The following is a 16,142-nucleotide window of genomic DNA, read 5'->3' on the forward strand; positions in this document are numbered from 1 at the left end:
GTATTGCAGAGTATTGGCAGGGTATTGCAGAGTATTAGCAGGGTATTGCGGAGTACTGGCAGGGTATGTATTGCAGAGTATTGGCAGGGTATGTATTGCAGACTGCAACTTAATAACACACTAACCTGGTATTCTCTTCCCTTCTCAGGAGAGAAGTAAACTGTCAGCAGTGCAGCGGCTTTGGCCCCAGGAGGCCAGGACTCTGGCAGGGTATTGCAGAGTACTGGCAGGGTATGAATTGCAGAGTATTGGCAGGGTATTTCAGAGTATTGGCAGGGTATGTATTGCAGAGTACTGGCAGGGTATGTATGGCAGAGTATTGGCAGGGTATTGCAGAGTATTGGCAGGGTATTGCAGAGCATTGGCAGGGTATGTATTGCAGAGTATTGGCAGGGTACTGCAGAGTACTGGCAGGGTATGTATTGCAGAGTATTGGCAGGGTATTGCAAAGTATTGGCAGGGTATTGCAGAGTACTGGCAGGGTATGCATTGCAGAGTATTGGCAGGGTATTGCAGAGTATTGGCAGGGTATTGCAAAGTATTGGCAGGGTATGTATTGCAGAGTATTTGCAGGGTATTGCTGAGTACTTGCAGGGTATGTATTGCAGAGTATTTGCAGGGTATGTATTGCAGACTGAAATCTCTTCCCTTCTCAGGAGAGAAGTAAAATGGCAGCAGTGGAGCGGCTTTGGCCCCAGGAGGCCAGGACTCTCTGGCACTGGGTAGAGGCGAGGGAAGGTACAGTCCGGATCCAAGTCGTGTGTCTGTGGTTGACTGCTCTGGAGGAGCTGCTCAGCCGTAGCCCAGGCCATATGCGCACTGCCCACTGACTCCTGCCAGCAGGCATGTACTGGCCATTGGGACTACAGATGGGACACTCAAAATGTAAGTGGGCCGGTCTGAATGAAGTCCAGGGCCAAATTTCTGTCCCAGTCCAGCACTGCCTGCCAGTGTGTGCCCACGTGTACGGCCAACGTCATGTGACTGGTTGCTAGACGCAGAGCAGCCCTAGCATAGCAACCAGTCACTCGGATGGCCACGGAGTACGCTGAATAGGCTCCGGCGCCTAATGGGAATGGCGTTCCTGTTGTTGAAATAGTACGGGAACGCCGTTCCCATGCATGCCCACAGGACTCAAGCCCTGGGTGGCACCAAGCCCCTCTCCATTAATGCCAGTGATTGCCAATCCGGCCTCTAGCCCGGGTCTCAGTGACCCCAATTTCCAGAATCTAAAGGAGGTAGGCAGATCTCAACTTTGCCACTTCATCAGCCACGGTAAGTGGATGACCAGGGAGAGCATGCAGGATCCCCTTTTTGCGAACCTCACATTCCGGCAGTAGCTCCAGTTGGCTCAATTTTTGGTATCACAGCCCACCTCATCCCCCTACGGGAGGGCCCTGATGCCCTTTGAGCTTTTGTGCTCGAAGCAGGGGCCGAACCACCATACGGTCTTGCTGGCATACCAAACCTTCGTAATACCCCAGAAGGTTACAGACGCCCCTACAAAGCCAAATGGGAATGTGACTTGAGTATACAGTTATATGAGAGACAGGCTGTTTCTCTTCTCGAGTAAGACCTCGGTATGTGCCCAACAGCAGGAATCGGGGTACAAGATATTGTCTAGATGACTCCAACCAGGATTCTCAGTGCACGGACCACTGTTGGAGATGTGAAGAGGAGCCTTGCAACGAATTTAGAAATTTAGAATAATGCAACGATTCACACTTTGGAATATTGAAGCTAATTCAATTTTCTCTTAATTAATGTGTACTTTTTAACTGCTTAGCTTTAACACTGCGGTAACCAGTTACCAATGGGGTTTGAGATTTCATCTAGCTCACATCTCTTATGGAGTTTGATCCTTGCCATGTTATTATTTTTCATTCTTATGCTAAATTTAGATTTATTATATTATAGAGATAACTATCTCTAAATTATAGTAAAGTTATAATGTATTGACTCTATGATGTGTGTACTCATTTTCTCCACTTTAACTGTCACACTGATTATCTCACTGACAACACATTAGTTTTAGCCGCCTCAAAATGTGAGAAAAGTAGTGGGACGGATTACCTGATTGATTTGAGGTTGCAACAGCTAAATAAAGTCCACATTACATTAATAAAATTTTAACATTTACTGATTTCAATTACTGTTTACATTAAGATGACAATCAGTGGAAACCACCGAAGTAAACATTTTTATTGCTATTCCGACATTTGTCATAAGAAAACCAACTCTTCCACTATGTTGTGTATTACTTCTTTTTCTCCACCTTAACTGTCACACTTATTATCTCACTGACAACACATTTATTTTAACCGCCTCAAAATGTGAGAAAAGCAGTGGGACGGTTTACATGATTGATATAACCGTCTTAAAATCTTAATATTTACTAATTTCAATTACTGATTTTACATTAAGCTTATAATCGATGGAAACCACCGAAGTAAACAGTTGTATTGCTATTCGGACTTTAAGCTGGTATCTCTCTGCAATAAGATTCTGTTTCTGACTCTATTTTGTGTATTGCTACTTTTTCTCCACCTTAACTACCACATTTACAACATTTAACCGCAGAAAAATGTGAAATAAGCAACAGTCAGTCCGTATGTTTCTGAAAATGAATGTAACTTTTTTACATCCATATCAATTTTGCGAAAATGCAACATTCGCACAAAACCATCTTTTTTTGCTACGTGATAAGCTGCTTTCTCATCCTTACGCTATATTTGGTTTATAATCGCTACATGATTAAGGATCCTGAAAAATAATAGATAACTAGTCACGTCGATGCTGATATTTCGTGTTATACAGCATTCATCTCATCCAATTGCTATTGCGGCAATTAAAACATTTAAATGTCATGTTGTCTCCAATATTATACAACTCTCAAAACCAAGGCATTAGCGTCTAACTCCCAAACGTGTACTTTTTCTTAAATCTTTAGCAAACATGGCATAAGCTAATAAACTCTTCCACTGTTTGACTCTATTTTGTGTATTACTTTAACTATCACACTGATTATCACACTGACAACACATTTATTCTAACCGCATCAAAATGTGAGAAAAGCCGTGGGATGGTTTACATGATTGAGTTGTACTTGCAACAGCAAAAGAAAGCAATAAAGTCCTGACTACATTGATAGAACATTATGCAACTATTTTGAATTCACATCAAGCATACATCCTTATGCCAAATATTAACGTTCAGGGTTACTGATAAGCAACACCTACACTGGCTATTGTTACTGACAACAGCCAGTGTTTCAGAAAATAAATGGAACGATTTACACTTTGGAATTTTAAGTTAAGTAAATTTACTCTTACATAATGTATATCCTTTAGCTGCTTAGCTCACACTTTGTAGTATGTAGCCGTAAGTGTAACCAATGGGGATTTCATCTATCTCACATTTCTAATGCAGTTTGTTTCTTTGCTATGTCATACTCTGCCAGTTATTATGCTTTCTCATCCTTATGCTATATTTAGATTATACTCGCTTCATGATTAAAGACACGTAAGGATCCTGAAAAATGTTAGATACCTAGTCACGTCGTTGCTGATATTTCGTGCTATACAGCAATCATCTCATCTAATTGCTATTGCGACACTCTGCCTTGGTATTACTTTTCAACACTCTCTTGAACAATGTAAAGGTAAGCTAGATATTTTGTGTATTTCCACTTAAACTCGACCTGTGTATACTGTTTAAATATTATCCTTTCTTATTTTGCTAAATGTATTATTAGAGATTGCTATGTCTAAATCATGGTAAACCTACTCACCTTAATAAGGTCTACTGATAATTTTAGGATAATACAACATCTTATTGCTACTTTACACACTGCACATATTCAATCATCTCTAGCTCTAACATTTTTATTGTTATTCTCACATTTAGCTAGTATTACTTTGTATTAGGAAACGGAATGAACGCAACTCATGTTTTATCTTTCAGTCATTTTGAAGTTACTGCAATTAACGCTTCCGATCTCTATAATCTCTGCAATATTAAGCGAAATATAAACTGTCCTATTGGTCTGCTATGTATAAAAATAAAATGCTATGTATAATAATACAACCCATACTAATAAAAAAAACTTGCCATTTTTAGAATAATGATTCTAAATAATCTTTTATTCAACAAAAAGCAGTCTAAAACCAATGGGTCATCAGTTCGTTAAATGGGTGTTGAGAAAAAAGCTGAACTTTATGTAGTAGGAGGGGGGGGAGAGGGGAGGGGAAAGAGAAGAAGGAGGGGGAGAGAAAAAAAAGGACAGGGAGAGGGTGGGGGACCTCGGAGAGAAACCCCTCCCCAGGAAGGTTATATGAGAAGGATAGTAAGTCTTGCCTCCAGATTCTCCACCGGGCAGCAGCAACTCACTCCAGGTCCACCAAACTAAGTGGCCAAGCATGCCATCAGCCGAGCATAAGCTTAGAGTAGTAAAACTCTAGCCAATAGAACCACTTTTGGAGGAACCTCTATCTGTTGCCACCAGGTCCTCCATTCTATGAATCTCCACCCCCTTTTTCAGCCAGACATCCGCGGGCTCCTTCCGCTTCCAGTACAAGGGGATGCAACTTTTTGCTGCCGTGACCAGGAGAGATAAGATAGATTTCTGATAGGCCCTGCTCGGTATGGTATGGTAATGTAGGAGAAAGAACTCAGCTGACCGGGGCAGCACCCGATCCGTGAACCTTTGCATTATGTCCAGAACATGGACAATATCTTGTACCCTGATTTCTGCTGTTGGGCACATACCGAGGTCTTACTGAAGAATAGGAAAAGCCTCTCAGGTGGACTCTCATTTAACTTTATACCCAAGTCAAATTCCCACTTGGCTATGTAGGGGGGTCTGTAAACATCTGGGGGTGTTACGAGGCTTTGGTATGCCAGTGAGATCATATGGTGGTTTGGCCCCTGCTCTGTGCACAAAAGTTCAAAGGGCATCAGGGCCCTCCCGTAGGGGTCGGGGTGGGCTGTGATCTCAAAAAGTGAGCCAACTGGAGCTTCTGCCAGAATGTGAGGTTCGCAAAAAGGGGATCCTGCATGATGTTCTCCATGGTCATCCACTTACCGTGACTGATGAATTAATCAAGTTGAGATCTGCCTACCTCCTTTAGAGTCTAGAAATTGGGGTTGCTGAGACCCGGGCTAAAGGCCGCATTAGCAATCCCTGGCATTATTGGAGAGGGGCTTGGTGCCACCGAATGCGCTCAAACTTCTTTTTGGATTATAGCGTGACGTTGAAGATTCTGCTGACACCAGGGTAGTCCCTCCAAATCCACTCCTTAGAGGAGCCGCTCCACCTGGACCCATTGTTTAAGTGTTCCATGTCAGCCCTGGATCTCACCCTGGAAAGGAGAGACTGGGGAAGCAGGAAAAGATCAATTCTGGTGTAGGAATCATGTGGAAGGGAGTAGAATGGGTAGTCCCACTGGTTAGGGTTGAGGATCCTCAAGACATCTACCAGGTGAAAAGAATAAAAATTCTTCTTCAGACGCTTAAGTGCCACGTATGAAACCTGAGACGACTGCCTAGAAGTGTTTAAGGAAAGATCCATGGCGAAGTTCAGATCGCCACCCCAGGATCACCGCCCCCTCAGCAAAATCCTGTAACCTTGTCAGAATTGGCTCCAGAAAGCCGATCTGGTCATTGTTGGGGAGGTAAAGGTTTACCAGTGTGACGAGGGATCCGCCCAGGGTTCCTTTCACGAATAGGGCACGTCCCTCAATATCCCTCCATTGGTCTCGGAATGCCCACAGAGTTCTGGAGCGTATCAGCATTATGACCCCTTTAGATTTAGACTCAGAGGAGCACCTGTGGTAGGCAACTGGAAAACAGCGATCATGGAGTGGTTGTGGTCTGTCAGCTCGGAAATGAATTTCCTGGAGGAAGCATATGTGGGCTTTCGAATGTCTTAGGTTGTTTAGTACCATGGACCGTTTCTCTGGGGTATTGAATCCCCTGATGTTAATAGACATTAGCATAAGGGTCTCCGACGAGCCTATGGCCTCGGTAGAGAGCAGGGGCAAGGGGAAGCAAGGAAAAAAATGGGGGGAAGGGGGCAGGAGAGAAAGGGGAGGGTGAGGGAAAGAAGAGGGGAAATACCAGGGAGAGGATCACAGAGCTAGTAGTGATCCCAAGTAGTGATCCCAAGGATCTAAAACGCCACTGGCGTATGAGAGAACTAGTCTCGTTACACCCTCAGGGCTCCTGCAAGGGGCCCTCAGAAGGGTGCAATCCTATGTGGGGGAAGTGGTCTGGTACCGCGGAATTCAGGAGCTCCCCAACCAGACCCAAACTATCAACCAACATCGTATAATAAGAGGTAAGCCAGCACTTTCCACTAAAAAACGATATACGCATTCCCCGTTTCTTGTAGGGAGCATCCCTGGGGGACCCCAAATAGGACCCCCAGAAGCGGCCCAACGGGAAGGATGACCAGAACACAAAGATCAACCCCCCTCCAGTGGCAGCAAAACCCATCAGTCCAGAAGAATACAATGGCAAGGTGCAAGCTGAGCTGTAAGGAAGGAAAAGGTTAATACAGCAGTAGTAAAACCTACAAATCAGTCCTCCCACCCTGACTAGTCTCTCCAGGGGGTCCCCAAGAACAGGTTGTGAGCAGCAGAGTTTACACCTAGGATCCCCAGGAGGCAGCGCCCTCAGCTACAGGCGGCGGCGCTCCCCAAGAGGGGATCTACCCAGTTACACAGGGGGCCATTCAGTCAATTCCTTGGAGGGAGGGGGCTATGAGGACCTAAGATGACAAACGGGGACACCAGACACCAGGGAGGAGAACCCACCGCCAGCATTATTCCGTCTAACGGGCAGGGGTTACAGTCAGTTGAGCACAAAGAAGCCCTGGGGTGCAAGCTACTTACATGGGGGTGTCCTGAAGATTCAAGGCTCTGGGTCGCCTCTCCCGATCGGGGAAGGCTACCTCCGTTTCCTCCTAGACGACTGGCATGGCAAGCCCAGCGGGGCTCCTCCAGGTGCAGGCTGAGCATATCTAGTGGAGAGCGGGCTCAACCAATCCGGCAGCTGTATCGGCTCCATCCCCAGAAACAGAAATAAATCTGGGAGGTCAGCGTGGCATCGCAGTGTGAACGATTAATTTGCCTTGTGGACGGTCGGTTGAATGGGGAAACCCCATCGATATGGTAGCGCAGCCCTGGGTAGCATTCCAAGGAAGGGCTTCAGCATCGCTCTTCGGATAAGTGTGGCTCAGGAAACGTCCGGGAAAAAAGAGATCTGTGCCCCATAAAAGTCTATCAGACTCTTTGGGCGCACCGCTCTCAGAATCTGCTCCTTGGTTGAAATACGATGCAGGTGGCAGATTACATCCCGGGGTCTGTCCACAAAATCGTGGGTCTGGGGCCGATCGCCCTGTGGACCCTGTCGAATTCTATGGGCGCTAGGGATTCTCCATTGAGAATGATCGCCTGAACCGTTTCTTGCAAATTCTCTGGACCAGTCCCCTGCGGGATCCCACGGAGCCGCAGGTTTTGGCAGCGGCTCCGATTCTCCAAGTCCTCGGCGTGCGGCTGCACTTCCACCAGCTGGTCCTGGTTCCTCCGATGGGCTCGTTCTAGCTGGGCCACTCTCATCTCCAGGGCATCTCTGGCTGCCTCCTGCCTGGTCAGTCGCCCATCTATCCCTGTCACCTCCATGCATATCTCCTGAAGGTCCTGGCGGTTCTGTTCTTCCACCCTCTGCTCCTCCATGTTCACCTTCATGGGGAGGCTGAGTCCTCTCCCGGTGTCTGTGAGGAGGTATCAATACCGATCTGACTCCTGGAGGGGGAACCGAGAAGAGTCGAGATCCCCGTCCCCGCCAGGGGCTGCTGGCTCGGGCGCTGTGCGAACACCATGTTTCTTGACGGGGAAGAAGAAGAAGTCAGCCCCTCTGCCTCAGTGCAGGCATCCGGGACACTTCTGGCTCTGTCCCTGAGGAACCGGTCAATCTGGGTCACCGCGGCCGCCTTGAAACACCCCCTGTGCTTTCCTCTACGTCTGCTGCTCATGGCCAATAAAAGCAGAACTTTTACAAAAGGGCTTAACCTCCTTTATCAGAGGGTCCGGCTGCGGGAGCCAGACCCTCTGAGTATATAGAGCTTATTAAAAAAAACAGCCTGCGGCACCAGGTATTCCCAGAATGTTTCCCATCCAGGTACTAACCAGGCCCGACCCTGCTCAGCATCCGAGATCAAACGAGATCGGGCGCATTCAGGGTGATGTGGCCATAGGTGATTTTGCTGGCCACTCTCAGCCCTCTTGACAAACGCCATAATGGTCACCTCGGCAAACAAGCAGAAAAATAAAACAGGTCGTCGATGCCAGCAACATATTTAAAAAAAGCCAACGGCACCTGGTATTCCCAGGCGGTCTCCCATCTAGGTACAAACCAGGCCCGACCCTGCTTAGCATTCAAGACCAAATGAGATCGGGCGTATTCAAAGTGATGTGGTCAAAAGTGATCCTGCTGCCCACTCTCAACCCTCTTGACAAATGCCAAGATGGTCACCTCGGGAAGCAAGCAGAAAAATAAAACAGGTCGTCGACACCAACAACATATTATAAAAAAAGCCTATGGCACCTGGTATTCCCAGGCGGTCTCCAATCCAGGTACTAACCAGGCCCAACACTGCTTAGCATCCCAGATCAGACGATATCCTGCGCATTCAGGGTGAGGTGGCTGTAGGGGATCTTGGTGGCCATTCTCAACCCTCTTGACAAACGCCAAGATGGTCACCTCGGCAAGCAAGCAGAAAAATACAAAATACAATACAAAAACAGATCGTCGACACCAACAACATATTAAAAAAACAAAACGTCACCTGGTATACCTAGGCGGTCTCCCATCCAGGTACTAACCAGCCCCGACCCTGCTTAGCATACGAGATCGGTCGTGATGCAGAGTGATGTGGCCGAAGGCAATCTTGCTGGCCACTCTCAACCCTCCTGAAAAACGCCAAGATGGTCACCTCGGCAAACAAGCAGAAAAATAAAACAGGTCGTCGGCGCCAACAACAAATAACAAAAAGCCTACGGCACCTGGTATTCCCAGGAGGTCTCCCATCCATGTACTAAGCATGCCCGACCCTGCTTAGCATCTGAGATTAGAAGAGATCAGGTGCATTCAGGTTGATGAGGGCATAGGCCATCTTGCTGGCCACTCTCAACCCTCTTGACAAACGCCAAGATGGTCCCCTCGGCAAACAAGCAAAAAAATAAAGCAGGTCATCACGCCAACAACATATTAAAAAAATGCCTACAGAACCTGGTATTCCCAGGCGGAATCCCATCCAGGAACTAACCAGGCTCGACCCTGCTCAGCATCCGAGATCAGAAAAGATCAGGCACATTCAGAGTAATTTGGCCATAGGCAATCTTGCTAGCTACTCTCAACCCTCTTGACAAATGCCAAGATGGTCACCTCGGCAAACAAGCATAAAAAAAACAGGTCGTCGACGTCAACAACATATAAAAAAAAGCCTACGGCACCTGGTATTCCCAGGCTGTCTCCCATCCAGGTACTAACCAGGCCCGACCCTGCTTAGCATCCGAGATCAAACGAGATCGGGCGCATCCAGGTACTAACCAGACCTGACCCTGCTTAGCATCCAAGATCAGATGAGATCGGGCGCATTCAGGGTGATGTGGCCGTAGGCAGTCTTGCTGGCCACTCTTAACCCTCTTGACAAACGCTAAGTTGGTCACCTCGGCAAACACGCAGAAAAATCAAACAGGTCGTCGACGCCAACAACATATTAAAAAAATGCCGACGGCACCTGACTTTCCCAGGCGGAATCCCATCCAGACACTAACCAGGCACAACCCTGTTTGGCATCAGAGATCAGATGAGATCGGACGCATTCAGGGTGATGTGGCCATAGGTGATCTAGCTGGCCACTCTCAACCCTCTTGACAAACGCCAAGATGGTCACCTCGACAAACAAGCAAAAAAAAAAACAGGTCGTCGATGCCAACAACATATTAAAACAAAGCCTACGGCACCTGGTCTTCCCAGGCGGTCTCCCATACAGGTAGTAACCAGGCCCGACCCTGCTTAGCATCCAAAATCAGACGAGATCAGCGCATTCAGGGTGATGTGGCCATAGGCAACCTTGCTGGCCACTCTCAACCCTCTTGATAAACGCCAAGATGGTCACCTCGGCAAATAAGCAGAAAAAAACAGGTCGTCGACGCCAACAACATATACAAAAAAGCCTACGACACCTGGTATTCCCAAGGCGGTCTCCCATCCAGGTACTAACCAGGCCCGACCCTGCTTAGTATCCGAGATCAAACGAGATCGGGTGCATTGAGGGTGATGTGGCCGTAGGCACTCTTGCTGGCCACTCTCAACCCTCTTGACAAATGCCAAGATGGTCACCTCGGCAAATAAGCAGAAAAAAACAGGTCGTCGACGCCAACAACATATACAAAAAAGCCTACGACACCTGGTATTCCCAAGGCGGTCTCCCATCCAGGTACTAACCAGGCCCGACCCTGCTTAGTATCCGAGATCAAACGAGATCGGGCGCATTCAGGGTGATGTGGCCGTAGGCACTCTTGCTGGCCACTCTCAACCCTCTTGACAAATGCCAAGATGGTCACCTCGGCAAATAAGCAGAAAAAAACAGGTCGTCGACGCCAACAACATATTAAAAAAAGCCTACGGCACCTGGTATTCCCAGACGGACTCCCATCCAGGTAATAACCAGGCCCGACCCTGCTTAGAATCCGAGATCAGACGAGATCAGGCGCATTCAGGGTGATGTGGCTGTAAGCAATCTTGCTACGCACTTTCAACCCTCTTGATAAACGCCAAGATGGTCACCTCGGCAAACAAGCAGAAAAATAAAACAGGTCGTCGACGCCAACAATATATTAAAAAAAGCCTACGGCACTTGGTTTTCCCAGGCGGTCTCCCATCCAGGTACATACCTGGCCTGACCCTGGTTAGTATCCGAGATCAGACGACATCAGGCGCATTCAGGGTGATGTGGCTTTAGGGGATCTTGCTGGCCACTCTCAACCCTCTTGACAAATGCCCAGATGGTCACCCCGGCAAACAAGCAAAAAATTAAAACAGGTCGTCGACGCCAACAACATATTAAAAAAAAGTCTACAGCACCTGGTTTTCCCAGGGCGGTCCCCAATACAGGTACTATCCAGGTCCGACCCTGCTTAGCATCTGAGATCAGATGAGAAAAGGCGCATTCAGGGTGATGTGGCCGTAGGCAGTCTTGCTGGCCACTCTCAACCCTCTTGACAAACACCAAGATGGTCACCTCGGCAAAAAACCTGAAAATCAAACAGGTTGTCGACGTCAACAACATATTAAAAAAAAAAGCCTACAGCTCCTGGTATTCCCAGGTGGTCTCCCATCCAGGTACTAACCAGGCACAACCCTGCTTAGCATCTGAGATTAGAAGAGATCAGGCGCATTCAGGTTGATGAGGTCACAGGCAATCTTGCTGGCCACTCTCAACCCTCTTGACAAACGCCAAGATGGTCACCTAGGCAAACAAGAAAAAAAATAAAACAGGTCGTCGACGCCAACAATATATAAAAAAAAAGCCTATGGCACCTGGTATTCCCAGGCGTTCTCCCATCCAGGTACTAACCAGGCCCGATCCTGCTTAGCTTCCGAGATAAGATGAGATTGGGTGAATTCTGGGTGATGTGGCCATAGGCCATCTTGGCTGGCCACTCTCAACCCTCGAATTTTCACTGAAGTACGCATCAGTGGATTTAGCTATCCAACGCATCATCTGTGCAGGAAGGAATGCTTGGCTGTCTAAAGCAGCTATTTCTGATGCTTTTAAGCTCCTTCCTATTCAGCCAGCGCTTTGGCGGTGGCATGGGGTCAAATGGAGGGATTTGTATTATTTTGCCACCAAGCTTACCTTTGGGTCTAGAAGTAGCCCTTGGATTCTCAAGCAGAAGGAGCGTTGTCAGGAGGTTATTCATTACCTGGATGACTACCTTCTGATTGAGAGTGAGGGTCGGGTACCTTCGGATCTTCAGAAGTTGGTAGCTGTTTTTTCCGCTCTCAACGTTCCCTTGGCAGACAAAAAAATGGAGGGCCGGGTACCACTCTGACCTTTCTGGGCATCGTTCTGGACTCCCAGGCCATGCAGGACCAGCCTGCCAGAGGATAAGTTGGTCAGGATCAGAGAGCGGATCCATGGGTTTCTAATTTCCCAGGCCGCTAGTAGGAAGGATTTGCAGTCGTTACGGGGCATGTTGAACTTTGCCATGAGGATCATTCCTCAGGGCAGGTCCTTCATTTCCCAGTTGCTGGCTTTGCTACCAATGGCCCCGGACTCGGATTCTAGGGTCATTTTAGATTCCGCAGCTTTGTCCGATTTGCACACGTGGGATGAGTTCCTCCATCACTGGAACGGGATTTCCATGTTTATCCCAGCAGTGTCGTTGTCTTCTTTGCAAGTAGTTACCGATACCGCCGCCTCTAAAGGTTATGCAGCCATTTTTGATACCCATTGGCTGGCGGGGCATGGCCGGAGGAATGTGGCATGATTCCCAGGTTCTTTCAGATGTCGGCATTATTTGAGATTTACCCCATAGTGGCGGCAGCCCAGGTTTGGGGACATTTATTGATGGGCAATACGGTCACGTGTTTCACGGAAAATCAGGAAATTTAGGAGGTGATCAATAAAGGCAGGTCTAGTTCCTTGCTCATCATGTCTTTTTTACGCAGGCTCACTTGGTTGTCACTTAATTTTAGGTTTCACATACACTGCAGGTTTATTAGTAGCGTGCAAAATTCTGCAGCGGATGCTCTGTTCTGGTTTGATTTTTCATCTTTTTTCCTGCAGGTTCCAGACACAGACGTATCGATGACCCCCTCCCCGCAGTTTTCACTTCTGAGGATGGATTAGGGTTGCACTTGACAGGCGCATTGGGGTTGATCGACAGGTCTCTGTCCATCAACACCAGGCGGGCTTACCACACAGCTTGGAAAGCTTTTCAGACGTTTCGTACCCTGTACCCCAGGTCGGATTGTTAGGACGTGCGGTACATTTTAGCGTTTGTAGCTTACTGTCATTCTCAGCTCGGGTTATCTCACGGCACAATCAGGGGTTACTTGGCGGGCGTGCAGTATTTTTTCTCTTTACAATATCCCGGTAGACCCTCGGTGTTTGCAGCTCATGCGGTCAAGGCGGTTCTGAGGGGTATTCAGAAGGGTAGCTCGCCGAGCCCCAGCAATAGGCTTTCTATCACTGGGGACATTTTCCGGGCCTTGTCGGTCACGTTATATAGAGCTCCTTTTGGGGTTTTACCTAGTCTGGTGCTGAAGGCGGCAATTTATTTGGCCTTCTATGGTTTTCTTAGGCCAGGGGCTGGGTCTCGTACGTTGTCCATTAATCAATTAGTTAGGTATCCTGAACATTTTTTATTACATTTAGAGGTTTGTAAGACGCAACAGATTGGGTCCGGCACAGATATCAGGTTTTTCAGGATCAATTCTAGTTGGTGCCCGGTCATGGTTTTTGATCTGTTGTTGCTCCAATTGGCAGGACAACCCAGGGATGGTCCTCTTTTGCCCTTTAACGGGGCCCCGCTCACATCATCACTTTTCATCAAATACTGCCGCACACTTTTGGGGAATTTTGGGCTCAACCCCAAGTCCTACTCGGGTCACTCCTTTAGGATCGGGCAGTCTCTGCAGCTTCACGTCAGGGGGTCCCCGTGCATATCAATAAGAGATTGGGTAGGTGGAGGTCTTAATGCTATGCCAGGTACATCCCAGGGCCGGTAACAGAGATGTCCCAAGCGTTTCTTCATTTGACTGATTGATTGGTTCAGGTTGAATAAACTTTGTATTTTCATCTCCCTGTCTGTTGTACTTTTTGCCCCCTTTTAGGCATACTGACCACGTGACCACGGCACACCTTCAGGTCACTTTCTTTCAGTATCTGTCATTCCTATTTCATCATTGTTATAAGAGTCTCAGAGGACAAGTGGGGAGGCGGAACGTAGGCCCGCCGTCATTTGTGGGAGGAGCCTCGCCGTTATAAGTCGGCCTCGGTTCCTCCCTGCCCTGTCGGATGTTTCCGGAGGTTGTCCCACCCTCCCGTTCCCCCTTTTTCTTTGTATCCCCTTTTTTTTGTACTACTTGGGAATGCCCCCTTTTAGGCATACTGACCACGTGACCATGGCACAACTTCAGGTCACTCTCTTTCAGTATCTGTCATTCCCATTTCATCATTGTTATAAGAGTCTCCAAGCACAAATAAAAAAAAAGCCTATGGCACCTGGTATTCCCAGGCAGTCTCCCATCCAGGTACTAACCAGGCCTGATCCTGCTTAGCATCCAAGATCAGATGAGATCAGGCGCATTTAGGGTGATGTAGCCATAGGCAATCTTGCTGGCCACTCTCAACCCTCTTGACAAACGCCAAGATGGTCACCTCGGCAAACAAGCAGAAAAATAAAACAGGTCGTCGACGCCAACAACATATTAAAAAAAAGCCTACGGCACCTGGTATTCCCAGGTGGTCTCCCATCCAGGTACTAACCAGGCCTGACCCTGCTTAGCATTCAAGATAAGACAAGATCGGGTGTATTCAGTGTGATGTGGCTGTAGGCAGTCTTGCTGGCCTCTCTCAACCCTCTTGACAAACGCCAAGATGGTCACCTCGGCAAACAAGCAGAAAAATAAAACAGGTCGCCGACGTAAACAACATATTAAAAAAAAAGCCGGGAGGGAGTGGCTTGCCTAGAGAGAGGATGGCTGCTTAAGCTTTTTGCTCCATCTTACCTCAGCCTAAAAAAGATCGATCACCGAGGATTTTACCTGAAAAACACTGTCACATCATGGGGACCTCCTCAAGCGGACCCTCTGCATCTAGATCCCGCTCACCAAGGGACCTGGGATCCCGTAATACCCAGACAATACCGGATCTTTTCAGGAACCAGGGGGCCAACATGGCGGCCCGTTCTCCCGCCAATAACCACATCAGGATTACCCTGATGCCGACTGATCCACAGCACACCATGGCAGACAGTCCATCTCCCCATCACCAACAACTAAATATCCATGACCTGAGGACTGTCGCGGCCAATATAAGGAGCACTCTAACCGCGGCCATCTCGGACCTCCACCACGAGATACAAGAAATCACAGGGAGAGTAAACTCAATGGAGCTAATGACGGCGCAACAACAGCATGATTTGCAGATGGCTCAAGGCAAAGTCGACACACACACCTGGCAGCTCAGAGACCTCCAGCACCATGTCGAAGATATCGACAATAGGGGACGAAGACTCAATCTGAGGATTAGAGGCCTCCCGGAGTCGATCGAGCCCGAGCAAATCCTCCCAGCGGTCACATCCCTATTCAACCAGCTGCTAGTCCGACCATCCGGTACACCTATAGCTTTGGAGCGGATACATAGAGCCCTTAGGCCTAAGGGCAAAGATTCTGATCCCCCAGGGGATGTCATCTGTTATGTTAAAAACTATACCCTCAAAGAAGAGGTTCTTAAAAAAACTAGGACCGATCTGAACCTGATATTTGAAGGCCATTTGATCCAGATATATCATGATCTTTCGGCGATCACGCTGAAACATCGAAGAGACTTGCGCCCATTACTTGACGTGCTGAGGCAGAGAGTTTCCGTTCGCTCTGCAAGCCTCTTACCAGGGCCGCACTGCCATCTTAAAAGTGCCAGAAGATCTAGAAACCTTCTGTAAAATGCTGTACCTGCCACTGGTTGAAGTACCTAATTGGTATGCTGATTTTCGGGTCCACATTTCACCCAACACCCGCAGCACTGAAGATCTCATGGAAACTCAACTGTCCAGATGTCGCAGACATAGGTCGCCATCCACCTTCAGACCACTTGGGGGACATCGACCCCGCCACACACCGACGAGCCCAACTTCGGCCCCGCTACCTCACAGAGCACGCAGGGATCGCTAGACCTGTCGCCTCATGAGAGCTCCGGGACACCCATGCGACGGTGGATTAGCCTACATGCTTCATACCCTGCCTAGTGCCGCTCTCCTTTCCTCTGCCGTGCATATGGACCATTCCCTTATTCACCTGCCTTGAAAGACTACAGACACTTACACTAGTTTCAATATCCCTTACTC

At 48.1% G+C, this 16,142-nt stretch overlaps 14 pseudogenes; all 14 read right to left on the reverse strand.

The window, feature by feature from the left end:
• Positions 1-8,140: 8,140 nt before the first annotated feature.
• Positions 8,141-8,259, reverse strand: LOC143956735 (5S ribosomal RNA; annotated as a pseudogene).
• Positions 8,260-8,367: 108 nt separating this feature from the next.
• LOC143950521 (5S ribosomal RNA) lies at positions 8,368-8,486 on the reverse strand (annotated as a pseudogene).
• A 567-nt stretch (positions 8,487-9,053) lies between these two features.
• On the reverse strand, positions 9,054-9,172 carry LOC143947480 (5S ribosomal RNA; annotated as a pseudogene).
• Positions 9,173-9,279: 107 nt separating this feature from the next.
• On the reverse strand, positions 9,280-9,398 carry LOC143953781 (5S ribosomal RNA; annotated as a pseudogene).
• A 105-nt stretch (positions 9,399-9,503) lies between these two features.
• LOC143952134 (5S ribosomal RNA) lies at positions 9,504-9,682 on the reverse strand (annotated as a pseudogene).
• Positions 9,683-10,016: 334 nt separating this feature from the next.
• Positions 10,017-10,134, reverse strand: LOC143942589 (5S ribosomal RNA; annotated as a pseudogene).
• Positions 10,135-10,238: 104 nt separating this feature from the next.
• LOC143955854 (5S ribosomal RNA) lies at positions 10,239-10,358 on the reverse strand (annotated as a pseudogene).
• A 104-nt stretch (positions 10,359-10,462) lies between these two features.
• LOC143953902 (5S ribosomal RNA) lies at positions 10,463-10,582 on the reverse strand (annotated as a pseudogene).
• A 104-nt stretch (positions 10,583-10,686) lies between these two features.
• Positions 10,687-10,805, reverse strand: LOC143955558 (5S ribosomal RNA; annotated as a pseudogene).
• A 334-nt stretch (positions 10,806-11,139) lies between these two features.
• On the reverse strand, positions 11,140-11,259 carry LOC143948763 (5S ribosomal RNA; annotated as a pseudogene).
• A 109-nt stretch (positions 11,260-11,368) lies between these two features.
• Positions 11,369-11,487, reverse strand: LOC143942758 (5S ribosomal RNA; annotated as a pseudogene).
• Positions 11,488-11,595: 108 nt separating this feature from the next.
• LOC143957010 (5S ribosomal RNA) lies at positions 11,596-11,714 on the reverse strand (annotated as a pseudogene).
• Positions 11,715-14,287: 2,573 nt separating this feature from the next.
• On the reverse strand, positions 14,288-14,406 carry LOC143956704 (5S ribosomal RNA; annotated as a pseudogene).
• A 108-nt stretch (positions 14,407-14,514) lies between these two features.
• Positions 14,515-14,633, reverse strand: LOC143945856 (5S ribosomal RNA; annotated as a pseudogene).
• Between the last annotated feature and the right edge of the window lie 1,509 nt (positions 14,634-16,142).

This window comes from Lithobates pipiens, unplaced genomic scaffold (assembly GCF_037356315.1).
Source record: "Lithobates pipiens isolate NorthernLeopardFrog02 unplaced genomic scaffold, aLitPip1_a1.2 Scaffold_10, whole genome shotgun sequence".
In the NCBI taxonomy this organism is placed as follows: Eukaryota; Metazoa; Chordata; class Amphibia; order Anura; family Ranidae; genus Lithobates; species Lithobates pipiens.